Consider the following 11,673-nt stretch of genomic DNA (forward strand, 5'->3'; position numbering starts at 1 on the left):
TTGAAAGTTTGCCCAAAGAGCTAGGAGGAAGAAGGCTTGGGAATGGTGCATCCTGGGATGCTGGAGGAACGAAAAGAGAGTATTTTATCTCTCCGGAGCAGATTAACAATACCGGCATTAGTGGCTGCTTTGTGGCCATGGTAGGGGGTGAGGGGTGTTCTAGTTCAGTGTTTCTCAACCGGTGGGATGGGATGCTACAGTTGTGTAGGTGTAGGTGGGACTTTTAGTGTCCTTAAAAATTTCCATTAATGATTAATATAATACTAAAATGCATGTACCTGTAAAAAAATACACTTCTTGGAAAACGTGGGGTTTTGCTTTTATCATGGTGGGACCAGGGTTTTTTGACAAAACGGTTGGTGAGACGCAAGGTGGAAAAGGTTGAGGACTGCTGGTCCAGTGGACACACCTCTACTGCATGGCGGCCTGCCGTGACAAGGGCTGGACTCTGATCTGGCTAATTGTATATTCCTACTTGTTTCTCATACGTGAGCCCAAGAGCAGTTTCTATGCACATATAGGGCATGTGTGCACACAAAGGAAGATGGCCACCGATGGACATGAAAACAAAGTCCAGAAGGACCGTGGCCAGACTCAGCTAACAAGTTTATTGTGCAGCAAGAAAGATTCAGAGCCCCATTAAAACATAGACCCAGGCACTCCCAACATTGGGAGAGGAAAGGCTTTCCATAGTAACTGCCCTAGCACTATCCTCCTCTGCTTCGCTTGCTGAGGGTGCATTGGAGCTGTAGGATACTCTGACACAAATGCAAGCAGCTGGTAGTTTAGGGAGAGCACTCAGATTCTGTTTTAAGACACCGAGATCACTGTATTTGCTCTGGCTCAGGTCAAGACACCCTACAAATGAGCAGAAACACAAATGTGTTGGATTTAATGTGGGTTGCTTGAGGGCTGGTATCTGCAGCCAGAAGCTCTTCCTCTGTTGGAAGTCACAGCAAGAAGGTCAAGGGCTACCTGGCCCCAGAGCAAGAACAGCCCTGTCGCAGAGGAGTGGTGGATCTTTTGGGTGTAGCCTGAGGCCTGATGGGACAGTGCGAAGAGGTCCCGCTCCCCTTGGAGTTACTGGAGGACTTAATTTTCCAGAGCTGTCCCTGTTGCATCTTGTAGTATCCCCAGATCCACTGGAATTAAAGGATTTGAGGTGCCCAAGGGCTGGTGCAACACTGCAGCCCAGGTCAATGAAAGGGAAGCCCAGGAAGGGCCCCATGGTGCAGAGACGTTTTTGAAGGACACAGACTATGGAGCAAGCCTTCTGGAGGTCCGCCAGCATCTCCTTTAGGATATGGAGGAGGAGGATAGATGGGCTGAATGCACTGGAGGCTACTCTGACAGCCCTCAGTCATTGTAAAATTCAATGCAAGTCAGCAAGGGGGTTCCCATTGGCTCCTGGCCAGCAACAGCAATGACCAAGAAGAGGGTGGTCTTCCTGAAATAAGAAAAGTTCCTTTCATGGAGATCCAGGAAAGTCTTAAGTTTTGTTGGGAGATAGCTTTGCTGGGAGAAGGAAGGATTTGCAGGCAGCAACACACTCGAGAGTCTACTTTTCACTGGCAAAGGGTAAGTCAGTGGGCTCTCGTGCCATTATCAGCTTGTCTGATAATACTGAGGCAGATGTCTCAGCAAGTAGAGGCCCACGTCTTCAGTTGGGAAGGGGAGGAGATGGCTCGGTAGTGACAAGTGTTTGGAGCAACAGTGATGAGGAAGTTGAGACCTCACCTGCCAACACAAACAGTCCTTCATGACTCTTTATGCCACACCTCAGCCATGTCTCCTGCCTGCCCATCCCAAATCATGCGTGCCTAAGCCCAGGGGTCAGAAGGAGGTATAAGAAGGGTTAGCGACTCTTCTGGCAAGGGCCCAAGAAGATAGAGGGGTATGGGAGAGGTAAGGGCAGGGAAATCTAGGGCCCTGCCCCCTCCTAACAAGCCTTTTGGCCCAAGACAAAACCCAATGGTCCTTGAGATAGGTTGAATGAAAGACCTTGGCTATCTTTTGGGCTGGTAAAGGATGCATCCCATTCATCTTTGCCCCCCACCTAAGTTTGGCTGGATGAAGAAGGACTCCTTTCCCAACACAACCAAGCCTACCACCATGGAGTCAGGGGGTCCAAAAATACCTTGATGATCAATGGCATTGATAAGGACCCCCCTCACAGTGCCTCTACTAGGGTGGTGTAGGCAGGATCACCAAAAGGGTCTTCAAAACGGACATCATCTACCTCCCACCCAAGACTGTAATGCTAGTAGGGAGGTTGTCAGGGCATAGTGGATTGAGGGGAGGGAGCAGGAGAAAGTTGGAAGGGAACTTGGTCTCCCTGTTTCTCCGGTGTCTAAGTCAGGTATTTATGCAATTGTTACAAGTTGGAGACTAAAAAAATTGTCTAGCATTGCAGCAGAATACAAGTGCCGTACCTCTCCATGGAAGCTGGCTTACTAAGCAGCCAAGGGAGATGAAGCAAGACAGCTCAGTGAAGCATCTTGAAGTCTGAGAGGGTCAAGCTGAGATACAGGAAGGATCCAGGTGGCTATCCAGGAGGGTGAAGCAGGATTGAGTTGAGCTATTTAGATGCCTAAAGGCTCCATCAGTGCCTCAGAGGCAGATCTGAGCTTGGCACACTGCATGTGTCCGTGCTACCTTGGCAGTCACCTCTCTAAAAAAAAAGAGGGCAGCCACTTGTTGAATGAGGATAAATGAAATCAAGTCCAGCTGTCAAAAGTAATGATATTCAAAGAATCTGCAGAGACCCTTATTTAAAACCCAGAATGGGAGCAGGCCCAATTTCAGCCAGGCACGCTGCAGAAAGAAGGTGTTTGCACATCCCGTAGCTTCTGCATACAGTATCCAGACTGAGGAGGCGTTGCATTGTGATAGCCACAGATAATGCCTCTGTGCCACCGAAGAGGCGTGCGGTTATCTGCTGTTTCAGCAACAGAGGATGTCTCAGGCCTACAGAAGGGCTTATCGCAACGCAGCCTGCTGTGAAACTAAATCACCCCCGGGGAAGTTTCTCTGTAAGCCAGTTTGAGGAAGGAGCTGATAAAAGTTGATAGGAGGAGCCCAAGGTGCTTGATGGTGACCTTTCAAAGGGATACGGGCAGGAGATGACTGTCAAAGCAGTTTGGGTTGATGGGAGCTGCCAACTTCTGCTTGCTGGAAAGGCTGATGGATGGGAGTCTGGAGGGAGCTGAAAGGCTCGATAAGGGTTTATTCCCCTTCCCCTCCAGCTCAGCTGACATTTGCTTTGCTCCAAAAAGCACGGCGCAAAGTTCATCCCAAGTCAGACCCTGGAGTGTTATGTCCTCTACATCGCCTTTTTCTTACTTCTTCCTGTGGATCCTGACCCAGTCGCCCCTTGCATTCATTTTGCCCAAGGCATAGACGATGGCACAAGATGGAAAGTCAGGCTGTGGGAGTTTGTCCTACTTCCACATGGGATCTGTTTCTGCTTTCCTTCACCACCTTGTGGGAACCAAGACCAAGTATCCATGACAATCACTGGAAAAAAAGAAATAGCCCACTGATTTCAGTGTCCATCCGATCAGATCTATAGTCCCATCTGGCTTTGTGAGTTGAAGTGCTAGTAATATATCTTATATATAGTAATTATCACATCTCACCTCTTCTTCTGGGTTGGGATCAGGGCTGGTGAAGTCATCCATGCCAGCGCAGCCTTCATGTATGGAAAGCCACAAAAGTGTTCAGCAAGCTTCCCAGAATCGGAAGGGACCTTGATGGTCATCTAGTCCAACCACGGTAGATGTTCCTACCCCGTCCTAGACAGACGCCCATCCAGCCTCAGCCCCCCTGAGCAGCTGGTTTAACTGGAGAGAGACCGGTATCACAGAGTTTCATTGCATTAAGATCACCATCTCTTTCCACCAGTTTCTTCTGCCCCTCATCATCCTCTTCTTACACATCGGAAACGGTTCCACCATAGTGCCAGTGAGAGACCAGTCAGGCCAGCATCTCTCATTTGCACAGAGTCTGCCCTTGCAATCCCCAAGCCTTTTGGCAATAATTACACAACAGCCCTTGGAGCTGGATGAAGGAGTCACAGCTTCCCCCCACCCTGGCTATCAAGTATAACCCTGGCCCTGAAGCAAGTGAAGCAGCCTCAGCAGCTGCAATAGCCAGAGTATGTGATGCTCTCTCCAACCCCTAACATTTCCCCCACACCCCCCAAAAAATGCAATGTTCAACTGGCACATCTCCAGAGCTCTGCAAAGAGCACGTCCATACCTTCATTGGTGCCCTTTTGGAGGCATTGGTGTTGAGCTTGTTTGAGCCCCAAAACTTCCTGCCCGTGGAAGGGGACCAGACTTGAGGATCTCCCGAGACCCTTCCGGCCCTCCAGTTCTAGGCCATTATGATTTTTCTTTGCATGTCATGGACCTCTTCACTCATTTTATAAGCCAGTTGGGCCGGAGACAGCCTGAGCGCAGCTAATGTGGGCAGCTAGCTGGCTGGGTCTATCCGTGGTGGGGCTCCCAGCAAGGAAAGCAGCAGGTGGCTAATCAGGGCAGAAGATGAGCAAAGAGGGCCCTGAGCAAGGCAAAGGAGCACAAGTCTGCTGCATGAGAAGCCAAGGCACATAAGATAAGGCTTTCTGCTCTTTGCATTTTAGCAGCTGCTCGCAGCCATTTCCAGGAACCCGGTGCCCACTATGCTTTTTGGCTAAGACACTGATTTCATGGGAGCAGTTTGTCCCGAATCCCTGATGCGCATAACTATTGGTATCAGAGGGAGATATGTAACTCTGTGCCCACATCCAGCTCCAAGTGGGATAGATTTCCAGCAACTATTTTGTCTCACTTTGACGTTAAAGAAAACCCACCTTAGGAGGTAAAAAAGTCCCCCACATTTGAGACTGGCCAAACCTAATGACAAAACACACCGAAGAAGATAATGCCGCACTTGCAGCAAGATAAACTCAGAACTCTAATAAGATCTTTTTCCACCTCCTATTTATACAGACTCAAACTGCTCATGCAGAAAGCAAGGAGAGACCGGGGAGAGCTATTTGTGTGGGTAATTGGAGTTATTTTCCCTGCCAGACAGCACGCCCAACTTCCAGAATTAATATAAACATTTTCTAATGATAGCCTGTGCCTTTTGTGGGCATGATGTGGCATTAAAATTTACAGCTAAAAAGCATTCCCTGCGAGAGCCAGGCGGCGCGTTTCAGCAGAGCGCTTTAGTCCCTTGCAAATACAAATCTGGGTTGACCAAAATGATTTGCAAATTTATGCTGAACTGGCCTGTAGATTTTTTTTGGCAAGACACACACACACAGAGAAGACCAATTTTGAAAATGTTTTGACTGACTTTTAAGCAAGTCTCTTTTACTCCAAGTCAAACAGTGCTAGAATTAGGTAAGTCCCAAGATAAAACCTTTCTTCTAAGTAGACATGAAAATGGAGGGGTTTCTTTGTGTTGGTTTTTTCAGTGGGGGAAAAAACATTGAATGTTTCCTTTTAATTTAACACCCCCCAAGGATTTGGGGGGGAGGGGGGGGCTTTTTTGGTTTGGCTAGTGAACAAAAAAACCCCAACCCCAGTGCCTCATCCTGCTGTGCTCTTCAGAGGGAAGGTGATAAAGTTGCACTTCACACTATTTCCTGGCCCATTCTTTGTCCTTTGGGGGTATATTAACCAAGCTTAAAAAGGCTGCATTTAAACTGATGTGTATTACTCGAATGCCTGGAAATCGCACCCCAGATCCAGGCCCCGTCTTGTTTGCACTGTCGGTTTGCTTTAGTGGAGACTGTTCTTGTCCTGACGAGTTCAAAGCCTAATGACAGAAGAAGCACAGAGCCCAGATCATGCAATTCATTGCGGGGAGACCCACAATTAGGAGTGAAGTCACTCCCCATCTCCTCCCCCACCAGTTGCTATCTCATGTCTGCACATTATGTTTTTAGCTCCTTCCCTCAACTGATTTAACAATAGCCACTGCACTAAAGCATCCACTGCACTCCACCCCAGAGGTGGTTGCATCTGTTCACTGGATGAAGCATCTTCTTTTTATATGACTATCAGTGCAGCGACCTCTTACTTAGACTCTTGTTTCAGAGCAAAGTAAGGCTGGGGCAATCAGGCCGGACACATTCCCAGTTTTAGGAGCAGACTGGGATGGGTGGAAACAGGCCACTTCAATGGAAAGAGTACGCAAGACTGCTTCAGTATGACCTGTCCCGCTGGCTTTGACTGTAGACCTCCGCAGTAACATCTGAAATGAAGAGAGCAGGTCATCTCACTTGCAAGACTAGAGCCAAGTCATCTTGGGAACCTTCTCTACCAGTCTTGTTTCCTCACTTCAGCCCTTCACAGTCATGATGAGGACCAGATTTCCCAAGTTATACAATGCTGCAGAAAATCCCGTGAGAGACACAATCTCTCTTACTATTCAGGACAATAACAAGCAAGGAGCTGGTGGCAGGAAGGGCAAGAGATGCAACAGCAGCTCAAGGCTTGTAGTAAGCAAGCAGCATCAGGGACCTATGCTGGATTGATAACAGGGCAGATTAGGGTGGCTTCAATGCACTCATAACCGCTGATGTGCTGGCTTGTCCTTGGAGAAGAGGGTGACATAAGTCTAGCAATATCGGAGGGTGACATAAGTCTAGCAAAGAAACACCCCATCCCCTTCAGATCTGGGAGGGACAGAGAGGTCAGGAGACAGACAGAGAAGGGAGGCAAATGACATTGCAGGGTGTCCGGAGGAGGCACCCAGGAGGAGGCAGCCGCGCTGGATCTGCCCCGAGCCCTGTGACACTTCCAAGAGTGGCTAAGTCCTCGAGACTGTTGTATTCAGAGGTATCCATCAGCAGAGGGGCAAGGCTTAAATGCAGAAATCCCCTTTGCCACCTTGAGTTTCTATGCTCACCGGTTCTTCTCCCACAGCACAACAGCGATTGAATGAAGGAACCCCCCAGGGTCTTAATGATGGTGTCCACACAATGCGGAGGGCCTTGCTCCACCCCCAAAGATGCTCCAAATCCTTCCTGAGAAACAAAACACTGTGAGTACCCCTTGGAGGTCTCACAGACTGTATTAAAGGGGTTACCCCCCAAATTCTTGTACACTTCAGAAATGAAAACCCTGCACTATAAAGGGGCACAGGTTGTAGCTGTATATTGGTCTACAGGCAAAAGGGACCAGAACTCATGGCAGAGGGGATACCTTTTATTAGATCAGCTAGATATTTGCAAAAAGATTTCGATTTCCACCTAGGAGAAATTTTACAATCTTTGCATTCTCCTATGCCTGAAGAAGGGTGCACGTGCCCAAAAGCTTTCAAATAAAGATATATATTTTTTGCAAATATTTAGTTGGTCTAATAAAAGTTATCACCTCTACCATGAGTTCTGCACTATAAAGGCAGTCAAGCTTAAGGGTTGCTTGCATGGTTAGGTGACCATGGCCCAGTGTGGTCTATCAAACCAGTATACCCTGGTCCAGCTGTTGAACACAAGAGGAATCACTGCCATTTTCCATTGGGGATAGTGGTTCAGTAAGCCATTGTGGGGGGCTTTTTTTAAAGTAAAAGACACTGGAACGGGCCCTCCCATCTCTCCTCCATTTATTATTTCTTGGCTTTATTTAGCGTGTACTCTCATGGCTTGGGATCAGTCGGACAGGCCGGTTCCTCGCTTCCAGCCAGGGATACAGCTGCCACAGACCTGCCGTTGCAAGACTTCTGCTTGTGTTGTCTTCACAACTGGTCTCTCATACAGCAGCTGGGCTCTTGCCAGGAAGATGAACTGTTGGCTTCTTGGCAGAGGCTGACCCGAAGGCTTATATCATGGCCAGGCCCAGCAGTGACCCACCTGACTTTGCCTCTAACACTTTGGGTTGGACAGGGGCCCTTGTCCCTTGCCAAATAGAGTGAGGTCCATGCAATGCACATGTCCCAGTGCTGAGGGCATCCTCTCGGGCTCTGGAGACCTGCCTTGCATCCTCCGTGACTACTCCTTCTTCCCCCACCAGCATCTGCAATAACCCTTCCCTACCCGACAGGGTCAGCTTGAGGATAGACAAGTCGAAGCCTGAAAGGCACTCAGATGCCACAGTCATGGGGATCAGAGAAGAACATGCTCTCAAAATGGTCCAGGGGTAGACCCAGGACAATAAAGGATTGTCAGTGTCAGGCAACAGTGACTGGCCCCATATAGGAAGGTCTGCGGAGAGAACCAGGCTGGATGCTTCTTGTAGGGCTCCCAGATTTCTCCCCATTGCCCCCCAACCTCCCAAGGAGTAAGACACAATGGTCAAACATTTGTAGAGTTGGGGTCCAGGTCCCATTTGGAAACTTTTGGGTTCCTCCTCCATAAAGAGAAGGAATCACACAGGCAACAGGCCTGGTCCTCATCTACAGGGTTGGAAAAGAGCTCAGGGGGCATGTCATCTGGCCCCCCCAAAAGCAGAAGTGGTTACAACTTGAGCTAAAGAGGCAAGGCAAAGCCTTCCCTAAAAGTCACATTGCAGGGCCCCCAGGAGGTCACAACTAGTCTAGCATCCATGACTGAACCATCCTAGCCAAGGGTCCAACAACATATGCTTAAAACTGCACAAATAACCCTCATGCGGATGCCCCCAGGCACCAAGATCACCATCCATGACCCAGGTAAAGCAAGGGGATGAGGGCCCTGCCAGTGTCCCACCACTTCAAGGAGAGGAAATAGTTGTTAAACATATTGGAGGGATCCAAGGCAGAAGGCCATGCCCCCTGAGCAGGATCTACTAGCCAGGAGCCTCTGGGTTTTAATCCCAGTGGGAGCATTGGCACAGCCAAGTCACCTTCTCCAGCCCTGATATACTCCACACCGGTTTGATCTGAACATTGGCTGCTTTGCAGGGACATGGGCAGTTGTAGGCTGCAGAGCCCCGGGCACGACCTTCAACTTGAAACCTCCCCAGATGTGGAACTCACCCTGGTACAAAGCATGGTCAGGCTGCAGGAAGCAGGCATCGTGGTAAGGGTGGAGGAGCTGAATCACAATAGTGAGAAACCAGGCTAGGATCAGAGCGAGCCAGTCCACAAAACACCTCTGATGCGTTTAAATAAGGATCCTGCTGCCCTTCCTAGCAATCAGGAGCTGGAGAGATGGGGCTAGCTTGATGTCTTCCAGCTGGCCAAGCAGCTCCGGCAGGGCTGCCTAACAATTTATTCCCACCAGCCTTAGCTCTTTGCTAAGGGGGCAAACATATCATGTTAGGAGATGCATGGACAGACACAGAATGAGGGCGGGAAGGGACCTGAGGAGGTCACATCTAGTCCAACCCCCTGCTCCAAGCAGGACCAGCCCCAACTACACAGGATGAACCCTGTCTTGGTACCCACTGCAGAAAGCGTGCCATGTTTCTGAAGAGCGTTGGCTGTGTCTGGTTAACCTGAGATCCCCGGGTGCCTATGACCCGCTGATGCATTTTCAACACAACAGACTCGTGTGAACTAAGGGTAACATCATACTTGACATCCAGCTGGTAAAAACTAGAGACTAAAGAGAAGCAGACTTTGACTGTAATTCAGAAAGCACCGGACTATGGGTGCAGCAGGATGGCGAAACCAGCTGCTCAGGGCGGCCGTGGAGTCTCCTTCCTTCCCTGGAAGTCTGCAAGCAGAGACTGAATGGGCATCCACCCGGGAGGGGTTAGGAGCTGTGCATCCTGTATCTGGGCAGGGGGTTGGAGCAGAGGACCCCTCTCCAGCCCTCTCACTCAATGGGGCCAACACCATGAGCTGTAAAGCTGTTGTTCTGAGGACTGAGAGAACTCAGCAGCTGGCAGGGTGGAAACCTGAACAACAGTCTGTACCCATCTGAGCATGGGGGAAAATTTCTTCCTGGCCCCAAATATAGCAATCGATCTGACCTTGAGCACAGGGGCATGACCCTCTAGCCAGGAGCCTCCCGGTTTAAGTCCCATCGGCACCGCCCAGTCACCATCCCCAGCCAAAACCCAGTGCTATTGAGGAAGGGTTTATTTAAAAAACCCCAAAAACCTGGACACATGTAGGAACAAAAGGAGAAAAAATTGTTTTCCCCATTTCCATCTGAATATGTTGAATTTCTCCCCCAACGAGTTCTTAGCTGCCTTTGCTGTAGGAAAGCTGTTTTAACCTCGTTGCTTATTTTGACTCTTTCCTATCGACACGACTTCTTCGCAGTTCCTGAGGTGCATGACTAGACGCTGCAAATGCACACCGCTGTTACAAACCCTCCTGATTTTAGAATTCAACATTTTGGAGAGAGAGAGAGAAAAAAAAATAACAGTGATGGGTTCTTTGCTCGGGAATAATCATTCTTATTGTACAACTGTACAATCAGCCCACTCTGATGAATTAACATCCTTTGAAACCTATCGTTTCAGGAGAAGTTTAGCAACTGCAGGTTTAAAAATCCAGAGATTTGCTGCTTGTTGTCTGGGAGAGATCTGTGTCGTTACGGAGGTGCACTGATCGAGCGCACGTCTAGTTCTGTCATGAACCAATCCATGAGAGTGGATGAGTGGAGAGCCAAACAATGCGATACCTATCTCTTGACAATTGCTTAATATATATATTTTTGAGAGTTCAGATGGAGCCTTTCTTTATACAAATGCTATTTGGAAAGCCAGTGAGTAATGCAGAGGGAGCTCTTTTTACCTACATCCATTAATTCAGGACTAATTCGTAAGCGCATAGGACTGCAAGGGGCCTCTAGAGTCACTGAGTTCACAGGTGATCATTAATCAAAACCAGCCCCTTCCAACCCTCACCTCAAACTATTGAAACACCAAGAATGCCCTACAACTTACACAGGTAAAAGCCAGGGAGACAAGAGCGCTGCCCGTTGTGCTGCCATTCGGTTGACGGAGGGAGGGTTATAGTCCACATAACCCTGATGGATGATATTTCTGAGAGACATCCATTTTAACATGGTAGGCACATCACTGAACCATCAAAGAACCAAGATAGACACACTTTTTGCTTTGCCCCTGACTTCAAGGCTCAAAACCATCTTTCCTCTGCTGTAAAATATGAAATGTTATCATCGTCTAGCCAGGGAATCCCAGAATCCTTTGTGTAACTATGAGCAAGCCCATGAGCTAATGGCTCCCCGCTGTGACCAACTAAGGATGAGGTCACTGCTTCTCTCTGGAAAGGTTTCAGGCAAAGCCTGGACTTCATTATCTTCCTTCCTCTGGCCTCGGAAATACAAACTCGAGTTGGTCTTTGGAGACTCATGAATTTCGATTGCAAGTATTCAAGGAGTTCCTAGCCAATTAACTCTGGACGCTAACTCCCGGCAGGTGCGTGCTGCAGAAGAATAAGCAATCGTATTAAGATAATCTAAATCACTTCCAGAAGAGGGGAAAGGGACCTATTGGTGGGAGTCTACTATAGACCCCCTACCCAAGCAGAGGAGCTTGACCAGGAATTCTTGGGTCAGCTCACTGAGGTAGCGAAAGCTAAGGATGTGGTAGTCATGGGGGACCTGAACTTCCCAGACATCTGCTGGGAAGAGCAGTCGGCCAGGTCCGAGCACTCACGTAGGTTCTTGGATAGAGTCCAGGACCTTCATCTAACCCAGGAGGTGCACAGCCCCACCAGGGGGGATGCCTTGTTGGACTTGGTGTTGGCCACAGGCGATGACCTGGTGAGGGGGCTGCG

The sequence above is a fragment of the Gavialis gangeticus genome, unplaced genomic scaffold (genome assembly GCF_001723915.1).
Source record: "Gavialis gangeticus isolate Ggan-Ray unplaced genomic scaffold, GavGan_comp1, whole genome shotgun sequence".
Lineage (NCBI taxonomy): Eukaryota > Metazoa > Chordata > Crocodylia > Gavialidae > Gavialis > Gavialis gangeticus.